The following is a 5,897-nucleotide window of genomic DNA, read 5'->3' as shown; positions in this document are numbered from 1 at the left end:
TCCCACTCACCCCAATCCCAGGTAGTCACTGATCTGTTTTCTTCCACACTAGATTAGTTTGCATTTTCTAGATTTTACATCAATTGAATCTTACAGTATGTACTCTTTTGTCTGGTTTCTAATTATCTAAATATTATTTGGGGACTCATCCATGTTGTAGTTCAACAGTTAATTCTTTTTTATTGCTGAGTTGCATTTCAGTGAATGGATATACCAATTTGGTTATCCACTAACCTATTGATGGACAGGTGTATTTGTATTGATTTTTTTTCAATATGGAATGCTTCACGAATTTGCATGTTATCCTTGTGCAGGGGCCATGCTAATCTTCTCTGTATCATTCCAATTTTAGTATATGTGCTGCCAAATGGAGCACTGTATTGGTGTTCTATTGCTGTGTAACAAATGACCCCCAAACTTAGAAACTTAGAAGAGTAAAATATTTATTATCTCAATTCTTGTGGGTCAGGAATCTGCACACAGCTTGGCTGAGTACCTCTACCTCAGGGTCTCCCAAGGTGTCAGCCAGGGCTGCAGTAGTTTTAAGACTCTACTGGAGGAGGATCTACTTCCAAGCTTGCTCACAGGGCAGACCAGACAGGCTGGCCTCAGATTCCCTAGAGAGATAGGCTGAGGTAGGCTATGGTGGCTGACAAAGTCTAAAAACTCAGTGGCTCAACATGATAAAGTTTAGTTTTGGCTCCCACCACAGTTAGGTGCAGATCAGGTAGCCCATATGTATCTGTAGTCTTACAACACATGGCTTCCACAATCATAGTGGAACAAAAGGAAGGGCTGCATGGTTATGCAAGATGTTTTCTTTTTTTTTTTTTTTATGTTTATTCATTTTTGAGACAGATCATGAGCTGGGTATAGGCAGGGATGGGGGGACAGAGGATCCGAAGGGGACTCCGCACTGACAGCAGAGAGCCCGATGTGGGACTTGAACTCACGAGCCATGAGATCATGACCAGAGCTGAAGTCGGATACTCAACTGACTAAGCCATCCAGATGCCCTCTGCAGGATATTTTCTGAGAGCCAAGCCTAGAAGTGCCTCACATTGCATCCTCCTACATTCCGTTGCCGGAACCCAGTCCCAAAGCCCCAACCTAACTGTGAGGGGGAATAAGCAATTAAGTATTGTTGAGCACTAAATAGCATATGCCCTTACTCCAGGATAAGCTTCTGAACCTCATTAGGGCCAAGGCTTTGCCTTCTTTTTGTATGGTTGATTCTGCAATTCATATTCAGTTCCAGGCACATAAACAGGTGCTCAACAAATATTTGTATTAGGCTTTCAGTTATATAATTTCAAAACTTCTATGAGGCAATTATTATCATCCCCATTGCTATGAATAACCTGAGGATCAGAGAAATTATATAACAGACTTAAATGCATACATTGGTTAGTCACTAAACTTAGCCCTGAGTTTGTGCTTCCATGTTCAATTAACGTTATGTGATATCATATCTCGTGGTCAGCCCTGTGTTAGTGAATTCTAGCATAACTTTAATGGTAGAGCCAGGGGGCACTGATGGTGACAAGGCCCATACTACCAGGCATAACCCTTTTCTCATTTGGTGGGAGTCCCCCAAGCCCTCCCTTTAGCTTTTGTGGCAGGAGACAGACAGTGAGCCTGGAATCTGCCCTCACCTTCCATGGTCTTTTGTTCTCCTAGCTGCTGAGATGCTGAAGTGATGCCCAGCTGCAGCCATAGCTCTGCTGCCTCTGTGCCAGCCCAGTTAGGGCTGTGTGCTCCCACATGCAATTTCTTGAAGACACACCCTCCAGCCCCTGGGCAAGCAGCCTCCCCGGAGGCTGAGCCACTGGGCTTTCCCCAAAAAAATTTGTTTTAAAATTTTTTATGGTTATTTATTTATTTATTTATTTATTTATTTATTTATTTATTTTGAGAGAGAGAGAGAGGGAGAGAATTAGCAGGGAAGGGGCAGAGAGAAGGAGAGAGAGAATCCCAAGCAGGATCTGTGTTGTCAGGAGAAATCGAGAGCTGGACATTCAACCAACTGAGCCATCAGGTACTCTGGATTTGACAAAGTTATCCTTTTGGGGCATATGGGTGGGTCAGTCGGTTAAGCATCCGACTTCAGCTCAGGTCATGATCTCACAGCTCATGAGTCTGAGCCCCACAGCTCAGATCCTGGAGCCTGCTCCAGATTCTGTGTCTCCCTCTATTTCTGCCCCTCCCCCACTTGTACTCTGTCTCTCTCTATATCAAAAATAAGTAAACATTAACAAATAAAAAAAATAAAAAACAAAACCTAAAAAACAAAGTTGCAACCTTTTTCTCCTAGAAGACTAAACTACTCCTTCATTCATTGGACTTTCATTGGTTTTCATTCTTTCTGTTTCTGGACCAGTGCCCCCTTCCATGAAGAGGTGAGTGTCAGGCCTCATTCATTATTCCCCCAAAGATGCCCAGTGTGGGGCCCCTCCTTTAAGTTTCACTCCTTTAGATATTGAGTCCAAAATTTACACCTTCCTTCATCCCACTTTTAAAACACACACACACACACACACACACACACACACACACACACACACACTCATTCTTCCCTGGAGTTAAGTCTTATGTTTCACTTTAAAACTCATGCTATGGGAATATTTTTATGCTTGATACAGTCCATCTGTATCAAGAGGAACTGGAAAAGCACGGCCAGTATCCATCCTCAGACTCTCCTTTGCTCTTTCCTCTCCTTTTTCTCCTCTTCTCACCGCCTTCACTCACCATAATTTCTTTCTTCTGGTCCAGTAAGTAATATTTTATTGCCATACTCCATTAATCATGGTCATGGTTATTTAGTGTTTCTAAAGCTTTCCATTTTATATCACTTTGCAGTCATCGTTCTCTTAATTCTCAAAAACTGGGTCAGTGAATTTTCCATGTTATCATGTAATGTGAACGTGGAATAGTGGCTCAGTCTAGGGTCAACCAGAGGGTCAGGCGCATCTATGAGATGGGAAATTCTGACAGCCTACTTTTTGCTTACTGGAGGCTGACTGAATATATTGCGAAAATTGTTTCCCCTTCTTCATTGGGCTATTTTTAATCACTCAACAAGATGGTATCATTGTAACAGCAGCAATAATATACAGGAACACAGCACTGAGATAATTATAAGCAAAAGGAAACCTGAAGGATGGGTGGTAAATGTAGTACGATTTCATCTCCAGGAGCCAACTTCCTCAGAATCCTCTGAGAAAAGGGTTAATGTGAAAGCCTTGCCAGTCAAGGACAAGTTAGGATGGCAGCCAAAGAAATAAATATCTACCTGCAGTCCCTCACCGCCCAAGTGAGCACTACTTTATCAAAAGCTGGATGTGTGGTTCATGTTTCATTACCTGGGTCAGGAAGAGTATAAATTTGGAGGCCATATATTACAATTTTCTCCTGTCTTGAACTGTTAACAGCATACCTCTGGCTTGAGTTGCAGCCTTGAAAATCTATGAGCTCTTTTCTACTTCGTTGGAGCATCGAAAGTGTGCTGACCCAAGAGCTGGAGCAAATGCAATTATGGAAATAGCCATGCTTTGTTATACCATTCTGCAGAGACCCTCCTAAGTTTATATTGGAGGAAGAATTTTGCATACACTACCCTGCTCACCATAATTCAATCTGTGTTCTGAGACTCTTCCTTATAGTTGATGAATTGCCCTATAATTGAAATTGCCTTGGGTTTTCACTTTGTTCACTATAAATTGTATAATTCAGGCATTTTAAATTTGCTGACAGATTCACCATCAAACAAAACGGCCCACTCTTTAAGGCTAAGGCTGCATTATAAGACCAGAAATTATAAAGTGTTTGTATGTTTAGGATGTCAGCCACTCTGAGAAGTAACCATTTTTTACTTATTAATGCTGTCATCCTAATATAGTGCCTTCTATCTGTTTCCAAAAGCTATATGCTATGGGCCGAATTGTTTCTCCCCAAATTTCATATGTTGAATCCCTGACCCCCGCCACACCTCAGAATGTGACTGTATTTGAAGATCAGGCCTCTGAAGAGGTAATTAAGTTAAAATGAGACTGTTATTGCACCCTGATCCAATCTAACTGGTGACCTTATAAGAAGAGGAAATTTGGATACACAAGATAGCACCAGGAATGTGCATGCATAGAGAAAAAACCCTGTGAGGTTACAGCATGAAGACAGCCATCTGCAAGCCAAGTAGAGAGGCCTCAGAAGATCTTGGACTTCTAGCCTCCAAAATATGAGAAAATAAATTTCTCTTATTACATAAGCCATGTAGGCTGCATATTTTGTGATGGCAGCCTTAGCAAACTGACACAACTACCCAAAGACCAAGGTTGGATTAAAACTCAACTAGGTTAAAAAATCTAAAATTTTGTTATAGAAATGATCTGCATACCTAGAAATGGCTTAAAATGAACTTTCCCTACTATTTCTAGATGAGTAATCACATACATGGCACATCTAGAAATGGTTTAAAATGGACTTTTCCCATCAGGAATCAGTTATTCCATGAACCAATGTTACTATATATAGTTTTTATTCATTCATTCAGCAAACTTTAATTCAGAACTTATTGTGAACCTTGCATGGTGCTGCACCAAGAAGGATGCAAATATACAATAAAATATATGACACATGTAAGTGACTGTAATATAAGGAAACACAAATTACTCTGAGGGTAGTACAAAAGAGAAGTAGAAGTTAGTAATGGTGACAAAAAACTTCTGACAAGGTCAACTGGGGATGTGATATTTGCAATAGCTTAAGTAAAGCTGAGTAGGAGGAAAGATAATAGGCATTAGTAGACATAATAGCAAAAAGCGCATTTTGGCAGGAATATAAGATTCACAGGGTATTAGTCACCAAAGATAACACTGGAATGGTGGTTCACTGGGAGTAGGTTATGGAAGGTCTTGAGTTCTAGATTTAGATGTATAAATCAACTCACATGATTTTACCCATCCTCTTAAGAAATTGGGGGCTAATAAGATTTATGATGATGAAACATAGTAAGGTAGCTAAGAGCCCTGCCTTCAAAGCAGAACTGGTTGTATTCTTAGCCCCTCTACCATGACCTAGCTATATAGCCATGATTAGTGTTGCTTAGCCTCTTTAGGTCTCAATTTCCTCTTTTGTACAAAATGTAGATAATAATACTAGTCTACCTCATAGAATGTTTGTTATAAATATATATATTTAGCTTTTACTTAGTGCCTTGCAAGAAGTAAGTGCTCAATTTAACTTTCATGGTGATGAGAAGGTTGATTTCCTTTCAGAAGACTAATCTTGAATTGACATTATTAAGGAATACAAGAGCTTTTTTTTTTTATTCAGTAAAATCTCTAAATCATTTTAGATATGCTATTTTTCTCTTAATTTTTGTTTTTCTTAATATCAAGGAAGTTCTTAGGGGTGCCTGGGTGGCTCACTTGGTTGAGCTTCCAACTTTGGCTCAGGTTATGATCTCGTGGTTCATGAGTTCGAGCCCCACGTTGGGCTGTGTGCTGACAGCTCAAAGCCTGAAGCCTGCTTCGGATTCTGTGTGTGTCTCTCTCTCTTCGCCTCTCCTGCTCACACTCTGTTTCTCTCTCTCTCTCTCTCTCAAAATGAATAAACATTAATTTTTTTAAATAGGAAAAATTTTCTCTTTGAAAAGAATAAAAAAGAGATAGGAAAACTAATGACTTGGTTCACCAAATATATACAATAGAGTTACATAAAAATGAAAAATACTATCTATACAATACTAACTATTCACATGAAAACAAATTTTTTTAGGTCAGGAACAGGTTGGGTATAAATAATCTCACCATCAAACAAGGAGATACTTAAAATATAGGTAATCTAAATCATATTTTCAAAATTTTATTTTAGTTTTTTAATTAATTTAACCAAAATTT

At 39.5% G+C, this 5,897-nt stretch overlaps 1 non-coding gene across 1 annotated transcript; it reads right to left on the bottom strand.

Annotated features, from left to right (window-relative positions):
- Positions 1-269: 269 nt before the first annotated feature.
- Positions 270-376, bottom strand: LOC123593938. Its single transcript, XR_006710613.1, has one exon. It is a non-coding gene; the product is annotated as a U6 spliceosomal RNA (small nuclear RNA).
- Between the last annotated feature and the right edge of the window lie 5,521 nt (positions 377-5,897).

The sequence above is a fragment of the Leopardus geoffroyi genome, chromosome D4 (assembly GCF_018350155.1).
Source record: "Leopardus geoffroyi isolate Oge1 chromosome D4, O.geoffroyi_Oge1_pat1.0, whole genome shotgun sequence".
Classification (NCBI taxonomy): domain Eukaryota; kingdom Metazoa; phylum Chordata; class Mammalia; order Carnivora; family Felidae; genus Leopardus; species Leopardus geoffroyi.
Note: the sequence above shows the minus strand (reverse complement) of the source record. Positions and strands in the feature narration are given on the sequence as shown.